This window comes from Pelophylax lessonae, assembly GCF_965119305.1.
Source record: "Pelophylax lessonae genome assembly, chromosome: 2".
Lineage (NCBI taxonomy): Eukaryota > Metazoa > Chordata > Amphibia > Anura > Ranidae > Pelophylax > Pelophylax lessonae.
In genome coordinates, this window is record NC_138769.1 from 632,119,121 (window position 1) to 632,140,496 (window position 21,376).

The 21,376-nt window shown below is 41.8% G+C and overlaps 1 protein-coding gene across 3 annotated transcripts in view; it reads left to right on the plus strand.

Annotated features, from left to right (window-relative positions):
- MTUS2 (microtubule associated scaffold protein 2) overlaps window positions 1–21,376 on the plus strand; it is a 991,417-nt gene that overhangs the window by 126,577 nt on the left and 843,464 nt on the right. The window lies entirely within an intron of this gene.

Consider the following 21,376-nt stretch of genomic DNA (forward strand, 5'->3'; position numbering starts at 1 on the left):
GCCTTTTGTGACCCCCTATAATCAAGGGGTCATATCCTTCTGGTAAGGAGTATTTATTAAGAACACTGGGTGAAGGTGTGGAGGTGAAGGTTTTAGATCCCACTTCTATCAAGTTGGTGCTTCCATCAACTGCTGCGGTTAACCCTTTAACTACTTTTGATGTTCTAAGCACCAAGGACTTTATTTATTTATTCAATTATTCATTTATTTATCTAAGTGCACCAGTGCACTTTTCTTGTGAATAATATTTGCTGAGCGCAATATATCTATTTTAATTTTCACATTGAATAGGACATTGCTCCTGCTATAGTTACATAGTTAGTGAGGTTAAAAAAAGAATCAAGTCCATCCAGTCCAACCTATAAAAGGGAAGAAGAAAAAAAAAGTATCATACAATCCCATATACACAATCCTGTAACACTAATTAGCTGGCCAGAACCAGCTCTAGGGGGAGTCTATTCCACATTTTCACAGCTCTTACTGTGAAGAAACCTTTTCATATTTTGAAATGAAATCTCTTTTCCTCCAGATGTAAAGAGTGCCCCCTTGTCATCTGTGATGACCCTAACCACTTGCCAACCACCCTCCGCAGATATACTGTGGAGGCTGGCTCGGCTGCACTAACCGCCATATCTGGCACATGCCCGCCCCATTAGACAGCGGGGAAGCCAATCCACGGGACCGGGCAGCCGTGATTGCTCCCCGTGGAGAGAGAACGACGGTCTGCTGTTGTAAACACAGCAGATCGTTGTTCTCTCTGGAATTAACATAGAGCGCCTGTGATCCTCCTATTTAGGATCACAGGTCTCTGTGTTGATTCCACAAGTCCCTCCCCCATACAGTTAGAAAACACTCCCCTAGGCTCACACTTAACCCTTTGATCGCCCCTGGGTTAACCCCTTCCCTAGCAGTGTCATTATTACAGTAACAGTGCATATTTATAGCACTGATTACTGTAGTAATGTCACTGGTCCCCCTAAAAGTGTCAAAAATGTCAGTTAGGGATCCGATCTGTCCGCCGCAATGCCGCGGTCCCACTAAAAATTGCAAATCACCGCCATTACTAGTAAAAAAAAAAATTAAATTCAAATGACATAAATCTTTCCCCTAAATTGTAGACGCGATAACTTTTGCGCAGACCAATCAAAATACGCTTATGATTTTTTTGCCAAAAATATGTAGCAGAATACAAATTTGCCTATAAGGATGAAAAACATTTGATTTTAAAAAAATTTTGGGGGGATGTTATATAGCAGAAAGTGAAACATATTGTGTTTTTTTCAGAATGGTCACTTTTTTTGTTTATAGCGCACTAAATAAAAATTGCACAGATGATCAAATGCCTGTTAAAGTAACCTAGTGCTGACTCGCAAAAAATAGCCTGGTCATTAAGGGGCAAATCCTTCCAGTCCAGAAATGGTTAAAGTGAATAACTCATCACCAAGTTCACTATATGGACCACTTATGTATTTATACATGTTGATCATATCCCCCCTTAATCTCCTCTTCTCAAAGTATACATCCTTTTTTGGAAAATGGGACGCTAGTGTCACTTCAGGTTCTAACTAGGGATGATCGAATGGTTCGGGTCGACCATTGGTTCGACCCGAACATTGACTGTTCGAAATTCGGCCGAATTCCAAACTTTTTACTGAAAAAGTTCGGAATTCGGCAAACAGAACTGACCAAAATGCAATGGGGCAGGAACTGGGCTTTAAAAGCCCATGATTGGACCAGAACCATCAGTAAAAGCCAATTGAGGGGGCAGGAGGATGCTAGGAATGTGATTGGAGTGACTAGGGGGTCCAGAGGCCAATCAGTAGTGAATACGCCCCCCAGTATATAAGATATATAAGCCCCGCCAAATCGCTAGCACTGTAATACAGGGGCTGTGGAATAGAGTGGAAGCAGCTCTGTTACTCCTGCTTCAAATGTGTCATTTAGCAATGTGTGAGGAAAGTGATATCTAGTGTAGTTAGGGTACTATTTTCCACTATAGTTAGATTCAATAATCTAGTTTATGTAGGGAAAGTGTTAAGTGTCAGGGTGACCGTAGTGTAGTGTAGGGTGAACTGACTCTGACTGCTATGGCAGGGTGACCAAACCCTTCCGTGTCAGGGTGACCGCCATAGAAAAAAGATTGTTTGTATTACAATTGCAGTAGAGCAGGGTAGTGGCTCTGCTCCTGTCACACCTGGCTGTTTTTGTTGCAGGCGTTTATTGGGCTTTTTTGTGGACGTCTTTGGAGGCATGCATGACATCTGAACTTCTGTGTAGGGGTATATATACACACACACATATATGTATATATACACATACACATATATAGGTGTGAAAGTAGCAGAACCCTATGCCTGCGCTAATGAAATTATTTGCAGGCATAGGGCTCCGCTCCTATCACACCTATATGTGTATATGTGTTGTGGGGATTAGCTCGGTGGCGGGTATGGATGACCCCTTGGGGGGGTGCGTTTACACAGGGAGATAGCCGAGAAGTGGTTGCAAACAACAGTTTGGTTTATTCTTGCAATTTACTTCACACAAGTGCAAGCCTCAAAAACATCAAAATAAAAATAAAACACAAAATAAAGAAGAGCAGTAGATTCTTCCCACTGTAACACCTGAGCCTGCACGTTTCTATGCTCCATCCTAAGCAACTCCAAGGCTTGCTCCTTTTCTTCCATTTTCCGTTGCAAGGCATCCAGCTCAGCCCTGCACACATACTCGGTTTCCTCCAAACCGATGGCCTCCATTGGCTGCTGGGGTCTCTGTTTCCAGCCTGCCATGCTCTCTTGGTGAGCCTTTTGTTGAGCTGCAAAGCTCCGCTGAAAATCCGCATTTGCCTGCTGTTGAGCTGCATTTGCATCAGTGTTGCTAGGGACAACAACCTTTCTCTTTAGCAGATTCTGTTCAGGCATGGATGGGGCTCGTTCAGACGGTAACATCCCCTCCATCCATAGAATTCAGTCTCTCATTTCAGCTATCTTTGCATCTTTCAGGCGTTTTCACCGCCCCATCTTCAATAACTCCACAATAAATTTTTCACAGTCCAGCAAAAAATTTCGAGACCACTGTCTCTTTAAAACAAGTAGTTTTTTTCTCCCTCTTGCAGGATCTTCTTTCCTGCACACACAGTTTGTGCAGTCTCATGCACCAGACAAAGTTCATCGAAAATTTTTGAGACCACTGTCTCTTTAAAACAAGTAGTTTTCTCTCTTTTAGGATCTCCTCTCCTGCACACATAGATTGTGCAATCTCATGCACCAGACAAAGTTCATAGAACATATGCACTTCTTTGCAGGGATCTCTGCTTCTGTCCAATGCATACCTCCACCATATGTGGGGATTAGCTCGGTGGCGGGTATGGATGACCCCTTGGGGGGGTGCGTTTACACAGGGAGATAGCCGAGAAGTGGTTGCAAACAACAGTTTGGTTTATTCTTGCAATTTATTTCACACAAGTGCAAGCCTCAAAAACATCAAAATAAAAATAAAACACAAAATAAATCCTTGCCACTGTGGGCAGCTACCTTCTCACATACAGGAACCTACCTACGGAGTCTGTCTCCAACCTACTGTTGGGCAAACTTTGCTGATCCTACAGCAGACACTCAATAGTCCATGTTTATTATCTCTTCACACAACAAATGTCCATTGAACATGTCAATGGACATTTCCTCTTCACATTGAACATGTCCCTTTGCTTGTCTCTTCACATAGCAACCATTCCTTTGCTTGTCTCTTCACATAGCAAACAGTTCATTTATTTCTTCCACATAGAAACAATCCCAGACCTCACCTTGAGTAGTCTTCACACTTTTTACCCTCCTCAGCGCACATCGCTCCAGGAGGTCTTCTCCCATGCCCACGCAGCGTCGGGAGGCACACATCTGACTGTCCTCCTCTACCCAGCTCACACAGCGTCAGGAGGCAGCCCTCAATAGACTTCCTTTGGAATTATAGAGGCCTTAACTTCCTCATTCCAAACAGCTGAAGGCCTTTCAACTTCCTTAAGCCAGTTCTGGCTACCTTTGCAGCCGACACGCTATAGTAATTGGTGAATTTTCTAAACCAGGTGGAAATGTATCTCCTGTCTGTGACTACATCCACAGATTTACCTGACTTCCTGTCACAGTGTATATATACATATAAGTGTGTGTGTATATATACCCCTATACAGAAGTTCAGATGTTATGCCTGCCTCCAAAGACGCCCAAAAAATGCCCAAAAAAACGCCTGCAACAACACACCTGGGCGTTTTTGTTGCAGGCATTTTTTTGGGCATTTCTTGGGAGTCTTTGGAGGCAGGCATAACATCTGAACTTCTGTATAGGGGTATATATACACACACACATATATGTATATATACACATACACACATATAGGTGTGAAAGTAGCAGAACCCTATGCCTGCGCTAATGAAATTATTTGCAAGCATAGGGCTTTACTCCTATCACACCTATATGTGTGTATGTGTATATATACATATAAGTGTGTGTGTGTATATACCCCTATACAGAAGTTCAGATGTTATGCCTCCAAAGACGCCCAAAAAATGCCCAAAAAAATGCCTGCAACAAAAACGCCCATGTGTCTTGTTGCAGGCATTTTTTTGGGCATTTTTTAGGCGTCTTTGGAGGCAGGCATAACATCTGAACTTCTGTATAGGGGTATATATACACACACTTATATGTATATATACACATACACGGGTGTTCTGGTCCCTAGTTCTAACGTTGTTTGTTGATTTGGTTGCCATGGGAGCAGCAGGGAGGGCTATTTAGAGGCCCAGGTTGTATTGGCTCCCCAACTACTGATGAAGTCCAATCACAGGATGTAGCGTGTATAGGGGAAGGAGCCAAACCCGTGACTTTATCCCATGGCCGTCTTAGATCGTGATCTGGTGAAACCTTGTTTTTATTTCTTGTGAGTTTTTAATTTTTGGGTGTTAAATACATTATTCAAATAGAGAAGACTACATGTCTTATGAGAATTGAACCTACCTTATTTGTGAGAGTGAGTAATTCGTAGACCCAGAGAAGGACTTTGAAAGGGGGTTACAGAACGAGTAAAATTGGCTGTGATCGCTGGAATGTTTTTGAGCATGATTTTACCTTTTATATGAGGTCAATCATTGAGGTGAGCATGTTTTTCACCTATTTGGTGGAGGCACACATGACACTTTATGAAGACCGGAGCTTTGATTTCATGAATTACACCATGATGAATTCAATGTATTATAGCTCATAGACTTTATTTATGTTATAGTTGCGCTACACCATATTTTGATATATAGAGGAGGTGTTGTAGAATCGCCTGCACAGTGTTTTAGCAAGCAAGTAATACTACAGTATTTTATATATTTTTTATATATGTTAGATATATTGTTTATATATTTGTTTATTCACTTTTGATTATTTGAGTGAGTTTTGCATTGATTGTATTTGGATAGATTTTTGTTTTACAGTGCATACAGCCTGGCACTGGATATCTACAGGCCTTTAAAGTGGAACTGAGACAAAATAAAAGAAAAAAAACTATTGGTCTCTTCTGTCATAAACCCTTCTCCCTGTTTTTCAGGGTTTATGTACACTGATCAGCTCAGTGTACATATGGGGATGTGACACCTGTGTGCACGTGTGGGAGTTAGATAATCACAGACCAGGAGATCAATTGGCAGGCAAGGTTGCCATATTGTACTAATATGCTGTCCATACTAGCACATAATGGCTAACAGCTACTGGGGCCCCATAACAAAAATGTTGTAGGTTTTATTCTGCTTTAAGACTAGTCCTTTTTTACCAACAATAAAACCTGTTTCAAAAGTCAAATAATTTAAAAGGCCCTGTGGTTTTCTATAACCACTTGACCTCCAGAAGATATACCCCCTTCATGACCAGGTCATATTTTGTAATATGGCACTAGGTTACTTTAACTGACAATTGCGGACTCATGTAAGGCTGTACCCAATGAAATTTATGTATTTTTTTCCCCACAAATAGAGCTTTCTTTTGGTGGTATTTGATTACCTCTGGGTATTTAATTTATTTGCGCTACAAACAAAAAATCCAAACAATTTTGACAAAAAAAAAAACAATATTTTTTACATTCTGCTATAAAAAAAATCCAATAAAAAAATGTTAAAAATGTAATTACTTCATAAATTGAGGCCAATATGTATTCCGCTATTTATTTTTGGTAACAAAAGTCCCAATAAGCATATAGTGAATGGTTTGCGCAAAAGTTGTTGTGTCTACATTGAACTTTTTGACTTTTGTCCCTTTTGTTCCTATAAGATACACTACAGAATGCTCCTAATAACATTTTACTCATTTTGATAAAATATTATTATAGATTAAAAAATATATATAATGTGGCTGGCTTGCCAAGCAGTGAAATGTGCGTGCACAAAGCTGAATGGAATGATTAAAAACCTATATACTATACTGTTACTATGCTGTCATATGCACAGGTATTTGTCACTGGGATCCCTATTCCAAGAACTAGCTTATGAGATCTCATACATTATGTTAAACTTCCACACATGTGAGGCACAATATAACTCTGTGTATAGTTCCTCAAGGTTTTTTTTTTTTTTTTTTTTACAAATGTAAGTTTTTTTGGCACTCTCTTTTAATTGTTTTAATTGTTGCAATTGTTCATACATAGTATGTGCATTTAAAAATGCTAACTTTAAAAATGCACATAAACATAGGTCAATGCATCTTGGCGCTACCCGCTATTGATAAATAAAAACACTTCCCCAAATTCCCTATGAGGACCCCTTTATGTAAAAACAAATTTGTTTTGCACAATCCAATACAAAATATGATTCTGCATTTTTCAGAATTGGTTTCACACACCACGGACTTCTACGGTTCAACATCTTGCCTGCAGTGGCAGATGTACATGCAATACTGCTTGCTGCTGATCTATGCATTACTAAAGCATTCCTAGTCTCTAAAGGAAAGAAAATGTTTAGCATCTACCTTTTATAGTGCGTTAGTGTAATCAATAAATGCTACATATATATATTAAATTAATTTATAAAGTGTGACATTCCTAGAGAATCCCAAAGTTATTATTTTTTTTAACCATAACGTTTTTATTAGATTTAAAGGGTAATAACATTACAGCAATTGCATCGGAATATAAAATACACATCAGATGCATAATAATATTAGATATGAAGGCCACAATATATTTATCAATACAACTCAAATCCAGCAGGAAAAATGGATCACGTAGTCCAATATAAAAGAATAGAGGGGGGGGGGGGGAGGTTATAGAATTGAATAAACAACAACCATATAAAGCTACCAGTTTAGATCAAGCAGATATATCGTTAACCCAAAATTTCCATGTCTGTCCAAATCTAGATTAAGTGTTGGCTCTAATAGCGAGCGTCCTTTCAGAGGTATAATTGAGATTAGTCTCATGGCGATGAGTTCGGAGACATTAAGTGCCTTTGCCACATTTTAGTGATTAGGGACTTAACTGCTAATAATGGTATTGATTAGGGAACTTTTTAATACCAAAATAAGGAGCGGTAGGGCTGAATCTGGGCTGGATCTGGGGTGGTCAAGATGCCAGTGATTTTAGAAATTAATTAAAACTTGTGGTCCCAAAAACTAGTCAGTCTCTTAAAAGCCCACAAAATGTGAAGAAGGTTGCCCACCTGACCACAGCCTCTCCAACAGAGAGAGACGTGATCAGGGGAAAATATTGTAAGTCTGTAGGGAGTAAGATACCACCTGGTTGTAATTTTTTGGGCAAACTCCAAGTGATTAATACAATGAGTAATAGTGTATGAGTAACGTAATGCTCTTAACCATTGGGTATCTAAAAAGATAGTCTGTAAGTCTAACTCACTGTAGCATAGGTGGAATTTTGAGGAAGGTCCCTTTGTGTTAAAGAAGACAGTAGAACAAAGAGATGCCCTTAGTATCAAAGAGAAAGAGGGCTAGTATAGAATCTGAAGGCTTGGGGAAACATATATACTGTATTTTGTGTTTTCAGAAAATGTGTATGTGCAAAAAAAATTCAGTAGAGGGAAAGTCATAGGCATTCATTAATTCGGACAATGGGGGTTATTTACTATAACTGCATGGTGCAAAATCTGGTGCAGCTCTGCATAGAAACGAATTCGCTTCCAGGTTTTGTTTTTAAAACTTATTAGAACAACCTGAAGTTAGAAAGCTGATTGGCTTCCATGCACAGCTGCACCGGATTGTGCGTGCTCCAGTTTTAGTAAATCTCCCCCACAGTCTTAGGTTTACCTTCTTTGAAGACATCATCAACCAAATAAATACCAGACTCTTGCCATGATGTGGTTTGTAGGTGCAGTATAAGAAGTTCCAATGAGGAAAGTGGGATGGAGATGTCAGATTTGTGTTTATCATACGCTGAGCTACGGGCTAGTACCCGCCAAGTTATCAAGGAGGCTTGGACTGTAAGGGGGAATTTTAGGAGGTTTCGGGGACACCAGAGATCAGCTTAAAGGAATGACTTGCGATCTGCATTCTGTGTTAAGGTGGAATCAATGTCCACCCAAAGGGTGTCTGTGGAGGTGTGAAACCAGTTTTTCAGTTGAGTAAGTAGCGATGCATATTAATAACCCCGGATATTCACAAAGCCACCTCCTCTAGCTTTTTTGTTTTTAATAAGGTGTGCATAGGAGCAACGTGCTCTTTTGTTTTGCCAAATAAATCGTTTTTTAAAAGGAAGTAATGATCAAAGGTATTTTTGTTTTTAAGAGATAGGTAGGGTCCTGAAAATACATATAACTTGATCATTCTCTTGAATGTAGCCCATCCATGTGAGCCAGCAATGGAAGAATTGTTTAATTTATTCTGCTAATTTTGCAAGATGAAGATTATAATTAGCTGGCGCTAAGTTAAATCGAGTGGGAGTTAACTGAATGCATATGTATGGAATAAAAAGAAAAATGTGAGGTACGCTTGATATGTATTAAAGGATCACTATGTGAGCTAAACAAACTCTAAGTGAAAATGTGGTTAGTGTCTACAAATATGACACAGCAAAATACAACATAACTGATGACATAAGTGATGATGAGACAATCTCTGAACAAAAAAAGAGTGACAAATGCAAAAGTCCCAATAAAATCCGAAAACTTGTGCAGGTGAATGTTCTTGATGCAGATGAACCAAGGTGCAGATACTGAGTACACAAATCCCTCACAGCACCACGTGTGGATGAGAAAAAGGTACCCTTACCAACTGGCAATTATAGCATGCACATGATGTAAAAGACCCATTAGGTACAGCAAAGAATCTTCCCACTGAACAATCCTTCATCACGTGTAGAAGTATGGGTGGACTCTTACCGGATGACAAATGATCAAAGATCAGATAAAGGATTAGTGACGGGTATCTGGAGTCCCCCGCTGTCCAGGAGTAGATGTTCCTTAGATTTAATCTTACCATCCAAAAACATCCGCAGAATCAGTGTACTTCTTTTCAAATGAGTACCCAGTCTACAGCACCCTACGGCCACAGGACACAACCCCTTGGCTCCAATTAGCTAGGACCTGACTAAACTTCCCTTCTCTACCTCCCACCAATTCATATGCTTCAGGGAAGGCACAAATGGGAAAAACAAAATGTATAACCCCCCACCACCATTCTGACCCCCCCCCCCCCTGTAGTGCCTCGCATCTCTGATCTCCCGGGACCCCTCTCTGCACGGCAGCCAGCCAGATTTCCCTCCCCACCTCCCGCCAGCTGCATCTGCTGCTCGGGAGGCAGTCTGCATCATTCTGTGTCAGGATGGACAGCAGGGGGGGGTGGGGGGCTGTTAAACATTTGTTTACCAGCCCCCTTCCTTTCCTAGGTGAACATAGTACCGATCGCTCCTATGTTCAGCTCTCACGGTGGCATAGTAAACAGTGTTAAAGCTGTAGTGTGAATGCTGTAAGTGAAAAATGAACAGATTTTTTGAGAAATTTTTAGAGAAATTTTGATATTTACATTTTTGCATACATTTGATTTTCACCATTTTGCAAAAAGGCGCAATTTAAAAATTACAAATATGTGTTATTTATTAACTCCATACAGGGTAAGGTTTTATATTTAGTAGGGATGTAGCAGGAATTTTGTAAAATTGGCTGTGTTTTTATCTGCTAATAATGGTTTTAGTGTATTTTTTGCAAATACATTATTTTGATAAACATTTGCGCAAATAATGCGGGACCTTAAAATCAGTAGCACCTTATTTTCATTCTACAGGTCATGTGCATACAGAAAATATATGGTCTGCAGGGTCTTTCACATATTCTGATGAAAACCTTCAGATTTTTTAAGAAATTTGGATATTTACACTTTTGCGTCTGTTCGATTTTTACCGTTTCGCAAAAAGGCACAATTTAAAAGTTACAAATATTTGTTATTTATTAACTCAATACAGATTAAGCTTTTATATTTAGTTGGGATTTTGTAAAAATTTGCTGTGTTTTTATCTGCAAATAATGATTTTTGTGGATTTTTAGCAAAAATATTGTTTGATAAACTTTTGCGCAAATATCGTGGGACCTTAAAAATCAGTAGCACCTTCTTTTTATTCTACAGGTCATGTGCTTTCAGAAAATATATGGTTTGGAGGGTCTTTTACAAACTCTGAAAGCTAGAAGTGAAAAACATCCTGTAAAAGCAAATAAAAAATTGCCAAAATGGTCTGGCCAGCTAAGTTTAAAAGTGGAGCACAGGGCCTGGCAGCCAGGATCGGCCCTACCATGGGTCCGTTGGGTCTCCATGGTTCCAGGTGGCACTTTGAGAGGGGTAGCAGTGCGCCTAGCACACTGCCCCTTGAGCCACTTGTTTTCATGCAGAGTTCAGTGGCAGCGGGAGCATGGCAGCAAACAGCTGCGAGGCCGTGGGATTAGGGGAAAGTGGCCAGTGAGGAGGGGAGTTAGACTTGTGAGAGCTCAGGAGCAAGAAGACCTCCACCCTCTTCCTTACCACTGAAGAGGTGAGCAGGAGCGGGTTCAGCTTCCCTGTCACTCCCAGAACCTGGACTCCTCCAGCCTCCTCTCTTCTCCAAGATCAAGGACATGCTAACTGGGGGCCTGGAGGAAGAGGACGGGCGGGAGGCAGAGGTTGGCAAGGATCCGCTGGAAGGACGACAGCAGTGGGAGCACCCCTGGATCAAGGAGACTGGGTGCTACCCGCTGCTGGCCATCAGCTACTGGGAATCCTACATATACCTACCCGCACACAGAGCCTGCACATGAGGGGGGCAAAGGAGTTGTCTTTCTCAGCTTTTCCCTCTCTCTCTCACCCCCTCTCTTTCTTCCACTCCACCCCTCTGTTGCTCAGCCCCCCCTCCCCTGTCTCTAAGCCCCTCCGACTCTCAGCCCAAGTCTGATTCTCAGCCATCCTTTCTCTCAGCCCCCTCAATTCTCAACCCCATTCTGTCTCTCAGCCACCCTCTGTCTCTCAGCCCCCTTCAGTCTCTCAGCCCCCCCTCTGTCTCTCAGCCCCCCTCTCTCTCATACTCACTCTCTTTCTCTCACCCACCCCCTCTCTCAGCCCCCTTCTCTCTCCCTCCCCCCGTCTCTCAGCTCCCCTCTTTCTCTCAGCCCCCCTGCCACTCTCACCCCTCTCTCTCTCACCCCCTCTCTCACATTCTACCCCTCTTTCTCTCACTCCCCCCATTTCTCAGCCCCCCTCTCTCACCCCATCTTTCTCTCTCTTACTCCTCTCTCTCACACTCACTCCTTCTCTCTTACACTCAAGCCCTCTCTCTCTCTCTCTCACCCTCTTTCTCACACTCCCTTCCCTCTCTCTCAACCCCCCGTCTCTCAGCCCCTCTCTGTCTCCCAGCTCCCCTCTGTCCCTCAGCCCCCTCCTCTCTCTCACCCTTTCCTCTCTCTCGCTCACTTCCTCTCTCTTACACTCACCCCCCTATTTCTCTCACCCACTCCCTTTTACCCCCTTTCCCTCTTTCTCTCTCACCCCATCTCTTTCAACCCTCCTCTCAGCCCCTCCTCTCTTTTACTCCCCCTCTCTTTCACTCCCCTCTCTCTCTCTCAATCTCACCTCTCTCTCTCACTCCCCGCTCTCTCTCACTCCCCCTTCTCTCTCACTCCCTCCTCTCTCTCCCCCCCTCTCTCTCACCCTCTTATGATATAAATAATGGATATGGGGGCCTTTTGGTGGGCGTGATTTTTTTTTTTTTGGGGGGGGGGCAGCATTTCATTCTTGGACGCAGGCAGCACAATGTCCTGGGCCAGTCCTGCTGGCAGCAAAAGGGTTGAGCTTCTCCTACTTTGATGTACATTAACTGTTTGTGTACCAAGTCCTTGACACTTGGGCAATTGTATATTTACTGGATCACAAGTTCTAAACACCTATTAATGTTAATATCAAGTTATATTTTGTGCATTTAGGATTGGAATGCATTTCAGGGCTTTGTTAAAAACTAGTTTGTGAGAGAGTCAGTGTATTCCACATTTTCACGGCTCTTACGGCAAAGAAGTCTTTCTCTTTTTCCTCAATATGTAAAGAATGCCCTTTGTTCTTTGTAATGAACTGAAAGTAAATAACTTGTAGCTCTATTTTGGAATGGTTATGAGAATCACCCTCCCCAAACAGGATAGAGTAGATGAAAATAAAAAAATTGAGTTCTTCTGACTGCTTGAATATTTGGATAAAAACCGTGGGCATTAATCGAGATGCATTGTGATACATTGTGGAATCGAATTGTTGACAGGATAATCGCAATTGAATCGAATAGGAATCAATTGTGAGACCAGTAAAGATGTGCACCCCTAATAAAATGTGTAACTCATTTCAAAAACAAAGTGCAACTGAAATAATAATATATTTCCAACTAATGACTGAAAGAATCAATAAAGTGCTATGCACTTTAAGTGCTTTGCACTGCAAAGTCTAGTGTAAATAACACATATAACATAAATAAAATAATGACAGAATAGTCAACCTGTGCGAAATAGAAGCAGAGTGCTATCCCTGGGTAGCTGAAAATCCTGACTAAAAAAGGCTTGACTGTACAGACTGGTCTACAGTACATGTATGGTGGCGACTGCTGCTTCTTCAGCAATTAGGAGTGACAGGGTAAGTAGGGGCTTAAATGCCCCCTGCATCTGCATCAATTATGTTAAAAGCCCACCAAACTGGAAGTGATGTCAATTAAATTGAACACAACAATGTTTTATGCGGGATCAAAATCCATACAGGCAAAAGTACAAGTGTCCATGCATACTGTGTGTCAAGAATAATCAGCTATTTGATAGGTCAGCTTGATATATCCTGATTATTAGTCAACTATGTTCCTTTACATAGAAAAAGTAAGAGGCCACAGTAATGGAAGTGTGAAAAGGGTCCTTGCTCTGCAAAATAGGTTGTGTTCCAGGCAACATGACTCCATGTACTTCTGGTCTTCAGGTAGTACAGCAGTAAATGTGGTCTGATGGGGACATGTCCCTGCTTCCTCCTCCTCCATTGAGAAAAGTTCTTTCACTGATTACACCTGCTTTTAGCACAATCAGTGAATGAGGGAGAGAATCATGTGACTGACTCCCTCATTTACATATCAGCTGTGTAATCAATGAAATAACTCTTCTCGTTGGAGGAGGGAAATGTAGTGGTCGTGTCTTCATCAGGCTATTCTCAACTGTTGTTCTGCCTGAAGACATAAAGCTTTTAACCTTTGCAGCGCAGGACATTCAGAGACAGAGGAGGACAGGCATCTCTGCCGTGAACATTTCTCTATGATCCAGTTGCCCTTAACAAAGTGGGAAATACTTTATTATGTGATTAAAGCTGTAGGGACTTTTTTTTAAAAATGTTTTACCCATTGAGACATAGTATACTGCCAGCTTATGTTAGAATGTGTTTCTGTATTCTTGTACGTAGCTTATTGTTGGCATGCCCAGCATACATTTTGCTGCAGGAACATCTAATCAGGTAAATGACACCAGTGATCTGACATGTAATACATTTCAGAATCTAAAAATCTCTTGTACCTTCATGATTGTATAAATATGAGCCACAGGATTGGCCTCCTAACAATTTATGGCCCCTCTGGAAGTGGATTGTTGGCTTGGTAATATAGCTTCTAGATATCTTGTCCCTCAGTTTGGGCCCTATCTAGCTGTTATTCATGGCTTGTTTGTAATTTATCTTCTGATTGTAATTTATTTTCTGATTGTCTCATCTGAGTATAACAATGGTTACTTCTGCAATACTGAGTATGGTGCCGGTCATTGGTTATTATAACAAGAGATTAAATGTACCACTTCAGATTGATCCTTGTAGGGCTCAGTAGTGAATAACATTCACTCTGCTGTGTTCTCCTGTATACCTTACCATTATATTTCTGAAGATAACCTCTGAGATTAAATTTCTTAGTTCATATGATTGAATAAAGATAGTATCCTGCATGCAGCATCTCCTCAATCAAGAATTGCCCTGCAGGTATGTTGTTGTATAATGTCCATGTATGGAAACATTCAAAATGTAAATAGCTGTTATCTGCTTACAATTTTCTATATCTTTAGGATTTTATATTTCTATCTTTCTTATTCTGTAACCATATATCCAAGAATTGTATGTCTGTGGGAGAGAAATGGTGTGTCAAAAAATGTTCAGATTATAATTCAGTTCATTTAAAAATCAATTCCATAAATCCACAGGTCCGAAAGAAATCAAAATATTGTCTATAAATCTTAACCAACATAAAATATGTGTGTGATAATAATGTGATAAATCTCTTAGCTTTCACTGAACACAACTTTTTTTCCCCCACCATCCCAAAAATGCAGTAAGTCAGACAAGGATGGTGTGTAAGTATGTTCTCAATAGCCAATAAATTAAGGAAGGAAGCACAGCAGTGTAGACCCCTTAAAGTGATTGCAAAATCTAGTTTTTTAAAAAAAACAAAGAAACAAACATGTTATACTTACCTTCTCCGTTCAGTTGGTTTTGCACAGTGTAGACCGGATCCTCCTCTTCTCGGGTCCCTCGTTCCTGCTCCTGGCCCCTCCCTCCTATTGAGTGCCCCCACAGCAAGCAGTTTGCTATGGGAGCACCCGAGCTGAGCTGCAGCTCCGTGTTTCCATTCAGAAACGGAGCTGCAGTACGGCCCCACCCCCTCTATCTCCTGATTGACTCACTGACTTTGATCGACAGCCGCAGAAGCCAATGGCGCCACAGCCATATCTCAACCAATCAGGAGGGAGAGTCCTAGGATGGCTGAGGGACTCGTGGACATCACTGGACAGAGAGGGGGCTTGGGTAAGTATTAGGGGGTGCTTAGAATGCATTAAGATGAAAAACCTTCCTGACTTTACAACTCCTTTAATTCATATTTATTATTAAAAACAAGTATTGCACTTACATGTAATCCATAAAATCAGGCATTGTAAAAAAACACAGGCAAAACACTGTTCTCTAACTTTCTCAAAGTAAACATCTGAGGTCATCAGGGGTCACATGTCCAGATACGTCTATCCTTTATATACACAACCGCCATGTTAACTGGGCCAGTTCAAATGGATGATTGATTGATTGATCAATCAATTGATTGGATTGGCCCAGTTAACATGGCAGTAATGTAAATAAATAAAGGATATACATATATGGACATGTGACCCCTGATGACGTCAGACGTTTGCTGACGAAACGCATTCAGCTGGACTTCCATGATACATTACATCCACTAGTTGAAATGTCTGACGTCATCAGGGGTCACATGTCCAGATCTGTCTATCTTTTATATACACAACCGCCATGTTAACTGGGCCAATCTGATACATCACACCTGCTAGTTGGAATGTAGGTGGAACACAAACTGGAGTTGTTTCTTAAAAAAAATTTTTTTTTATTAAAATGTTTGAAATACTACACCATGAGAGCTCCCTCATCTCTCCTTCTTAGCCTGTAATTGTATGCAGAGTATTTAAGGGCGCCAGAGCCCTGTGCTGGGAATTCCTGGAGGTTACCAAGACTATTGGCTGAATGCTAGCTGCTAAATTGGATCCAGGTGTTTGGTGATCAACCTGTGAATTTAAGAGTACCCCACTGCTGTATTTGACTCCCTGTAATAGGGGTAAATAGGGTCTGGTGAGTGCGCTGTGCATCTACATGTTGGTGGAAAGGAAAACACGTCTTCACCTTTGTGGATAATCCCATCTTTATTTGGATTTAGTTTCATTTTAAGCAGACTTGTGCAATATTGGGTTTATTGGTACTATTCTCATCACACCGGTGATATTTATTTATCTATCACATTGATTCATGCTGAATGCTGAATATATACAGTATACTTATATGGCCTGGGTAATGTGTTAGGAACGAAAGGATGCCACATCGTTTAATGGAAAGGAAAATTATCAACCTACAGAGGGCTGAATTCAAAGACACCCCGCAAATCTAAGTGAAAAAATGATGAAGCAGGCTAGTCCATTATACTGAATTTTTTATTGCAGCAACTCAAAATGAAAACTCAAAAAAAAAAAAAAAACTAGTGAAAATCATTCAGAAAACATGAGTAGAGAAAAAAAAAATGTCAATGGTCTCCACCTGTAAAACTATTCCTGTTTTAGGGGTTGTCTCATTGTTGCCCATCTAGTGCACCTGTTGTTAATTTGCTGTTTGGAGGCTGAAGAGTGGGACATTTGAGTGGAGAGTGATAAACAGTTTTGCTTTTGACTGCTGGTGACTGTTTGCATTTTAAGGGGCTCTTTCCTTGCAGTTTTTTTTTTGGGGGGGGTTCCCCCCTTTTTTTTTTTACTCTTTTTTCTGTCACTTTTTAAATAGCCTTTTTTTCTTTTTTCTTTCTTTCCTTCCTTCAGACTACTAATTAAGGGGAGTGGTTAATTGGTCACAGGTGCTTCAGGTGCTATTTAAATTTCTGTAGGACTCATCTGAGCTTGCTCTTTCTTGAGCTTGCCACCTTTTTGCTTGCTGGAACTCTGAGCAAGTGGAACTTGACTAAGTGGTGTGTTAATAACCAGAGTTTAAAACAGGAGATTATAACTGCGCTCTCTGCTAGAAAATATCAAATGGGATAGAACCCTGGGAACAAAGAACACAGAGGAAAAATGGGAGTGCTTCAAGAGCATACTTAACAAAGGGATTGGCCAGTGCATTCCAAAGGGAAATAAATTTAGATAAATTTAGATAAATAAAGAGCAAAACTAAACCCTGGGTGGCTAAACTCCAAAATAAAAATGCATATTAATGCTAAAGAAAAGGCCTTCAAAAAATACAAGGCTGAGGGGTCATTGGCAGCATTCAGGCATTACAAAGAGTGTAATAAGGAATGTAAAGACGAAATCAAGGCGGCTAAAATAGAACACGAGAGACATATAGCGGAAGAGAGTAAAAAGAACCCCAAGAACCCCAAATTCTTTAAGTATATAAACAGTAAGAAAGCGAGGCAAGAACACATTGGCCCCATAAAAGACGATAAAGGAGATTTGGCCACAGAGGACAGGGAAAAGGCAGTAGTGTTAAATAATTTCTTCTCTTCAGTCTTCACAAAAGAATTTGGGGGCTACACTAACCCAACTTGTAAGGCCAAACTAAATAACACACCTCAGGAAGTACCGCCATGGCTAACAGAAGATAGACTTAGAACTAAACTAGAGCATCGGCTTGCACCCAAGGGTTCTTAAAGAGCTCAGCCAGGTGATTGCCAGACCATTATTCTTGATCTTTAAGGATAGTTTACAGATGGGTATGGTGCCAGCTGATTGGAAAAAAGCTAACGTGGTACCAATATTTAAAAAAGGGCCGAGATATATCCCGGGTAACTATAGGCCGGTCAGCCTAACATCAGTAGTCTGCAAGATTTTGGAGGGGATGTTAAGGGACCACATACAAGACTTTAGTAATGAAAATGGTATTATTAGTAGTAATCAGCATGGATTCATGAAAAATCGTTCTTGCCAAACCAATCTATTAACCTTCTATGATGAAGTGAGCTGCCACCTAGATAAAGGTAAGCCTGTGGATGTGGTGTATCTAGACTTTGCAAAGGCCTTTGACACCGTTACCCAAAAACGCTTACTGTTCAAACTAAGGAAGGTAGGTATGGACCATAAGGTGAGTACCTGGATAGAGGACTGGCTCCAGGGGAGAGTGCAAAGGGTCTTGATTAATGGGGAGTACTCGGATTGGGCGGGTGTGGAAACTGGGGTCCCCCAGGGTTCTGTCCTGGGGCCAATCCTGTTTAATTTATTCATAAATGATCTAGAGGAGGGGATATCTAGTACAATCTCAGTATTTGCGGATGATACTAAACTAAGCATGCCAATATCTTCTATACAGGATGTGGAAACCTTACAAGCGGACCTGAACAAAATAATGGGGTGGGCAACTACATGGCAGATGAGGTTTAATGTTGAAAATGTAAAGTAATGCACTTGGGTGCCAGAAACCAGAAAGCAAGCTACTCACTAGGGGGGGGAACCTCTGGGTGAGTCTAGGATGGAAAAGGACCTGGGGGTACTGGTAGATAACAGGCTTGGCAGTGGCATGCAATGCCAAGCCGCTGCAAGCAAAGCCAACAGAATACTGGGATGTATAAAAAAGGGGATTCACTCCAGAAATAAAGAGATTATTCTCCCTCTCTACAAGACTCTGGTTCGGCCACATCTGGAGTATTCTGTCCAGTTCTGGGCACCGGTCCTCAGGAAGGATGTGCTGGAACTGGAGAGAGTCCAGAGAAGGGCAACAAGAATAATCAGGGGAAAGGAGGACATCAGCTATGAGGAAAGACTACAAGCACTGAACTTATTCTCTCCGGAGAAGAGAAGATTGAGGGGGGATATGATATCAATGTACAAATACTGTACTGGCGAACCTAGCATAAGGAACAAACTATTCAGAGAAAGGTAATACAATAAGACACATGGCCACTCATTAAAACTAGAGGAAAGGCGGTTTAACCTTAAAATTTGTAGGGGGTTCTTCACTGTAAGAGCAGTAAGGATGTGGAATTCTCTTCCGCAAACAGTCGTATCAGCAGGGAGCATCGATAGTTTCAAAAAACTATTAGATGGGCACCTTAAAGACCACAACATAGAGGGGTATACAATGTACAGTTAACAGCAAACACACACACACACACACATCATAGGTTGAACTGGATGGACCGATGTCTTTTTTCAACCTCACTAACTATGTAACATGAGTCTTCAGACCTGTAAGTAACATCTGAAATTTTCTATTAGTTGTATTATTGTTGTAACCAGGAAAATGTGTGCTAGCAAGATTAAAGGTTTTGTGTAGTGCACAGTGTGCCGCATGTATACAATAATGGAGCAACCGCTCCAGGATGGATACCGCTGCGACAGATGTGAGCAGGTTGCCCTTCTGGAAGCTCACATTAGAGATCTGGAGGAGCAAATTGCAACACAGGGCGAACTGACAACCTTGAAAGGGGTCCTCTGCTCGCTGAGCAGGTGGCTAGTGGGGTTAATGGGGAGGGTGGAGGGGTAAGTCAGGTTTATCAGGTAGGTGGGTTAATACAGTCAGAGGGAGTGGTAGTGGCTCACAGAAAAGGAAGGCCAGCCCTGGGTTTGAGCACCCTAACAGATTTGGGTGAAGATGTGGGGGTGGCAAGCTCAGAGGTGGCAGCCCTAGATGTTACTGCTTTCCCTAACAGCCGAGAGAGCAGTCCGTCTAGTATAGGTGGTGAGGGGACTGTAGGTAGGCCTAGACAGTTGGTGGTATTTGGGGATTCTATAATCAGAAGGACTGATAGAATAATTTGTCGCCAGGATCACCTCAACCGAATGGTTTGCTGTCTCCCTGGTGCCAGGGTTCGGCATGTGGTGGACTGGGTTGATAAATTACTGGGAGGGGCTGGGCATGACCCTGCTGTCTTGGTCCAGATTGGAACCAATGACAGAATATATGGAAGGTGGTGGCTCCTTAAGAGCCAATTTAATGAACTAGGCTGCAAGTTGAAGGGAAGGACCTCCAAGATGATATTCTCTGAAATATTGCCTGTGCCATGCGCAACACAGGAAAGACAGGGGGAGATTAGAGAGCTGAATGCATGGCTAAAGACCTGGTGTAAGAAGGAGGGATTTGGGTTTTTAGAGCACTGGGCTCACTTTTCATTGGGGTGCAACCTATATGCTAAAGATGGTTTGCACCTAAATGGAAAGGGGTCTTTTGTGCTAGGGGAGAGGTTTATGGGAAGGCTGGAGGATTTTTAAACTAGGATTGAGGGGGGAGGGTGGATTAGATTATAATGGGGCAGAAAGGTCAGACAGGGGTCAGCCTCTATTGGTGGGTGGAATGGGGAAAGATGGGGGAGAGTTATGGCAGAGGATAAGAAGGTTCCCATGTTACAAACAACTATTGGAAATGGTACTATTTGTACCAAAATTAAAAATATGCAAAATAAGTGTGCAAAATGTGACAATGAATTAAAGTGTTTGTTCACCATAAGGACAAATAAGGCTTTCTTTTCATGACATTATATTATCTTGCAATAACTGCAACTTTTTTTTTTTGGCAATCCTTAGACAATAAAATGCAACACAACTAAACAGAACACTTTTTTTTTTTTTTTTTGGAGTGTTAGTTTAAAATTAAATAGGGTTACTGCATATAACATGTGCATTTTTATTATGTCTTTGTCCTGTTTAAAATGACACTAAAATTATGATTCTTGTACAAAGCAATACAAAGTTATTTACAAATGAATAAAGTGCTGTTGTTTTTTTTTTTTTTTTAATTTTGTGCTTTTTTAAATGGGAAATATGTAGATATACGATAAATAGGGATAGACCGATTATCGGCAAGGCCGATATATCGGTGGCCACTCTGCACTTTCCCCAATATATCGGTATCGGCCCTGGAACTGGCCGATATTGCCGATATTTTTGTGACGTCATTCTGCCTTCTTAGGCTGCCTCCCTCGCCTTGGACAGCCTCGTCTGGAGTCGGGACTAGTCTCGCGGGAGTGTATCACAGCCATACACCCACCCAGAGCAGCCCGGTGACAGCCAGCCACCCACATCCACAAGCCCTGTACCAGCCAGCCAGCCAGCCACAGGCACTGTACCAGCCAGCCACCCACAGCCTCTGTGCCAGCCACCCACCCACCACAGGGTGCCAGCCAGCCAGTCACCCACCACAGGGTGCCAGACAGCCAGCCACCCACAGACAGGGTGCCAGACAGCCAGCCACCCACAGGCCCTGTACCAGCCAGCCACAGGCACTGTACCAGTCAACCACTCACAGGCCCTGTACCAGCCAGCCACCCACAGGCCCTGTACCAGCCAGCCACCCACAGCCCCTGTGCCAGCCACCCACCTACCACAGGGTGCCAGCCAGCCACCCACCACAGGGTGCCAGCCACCCACCATTAA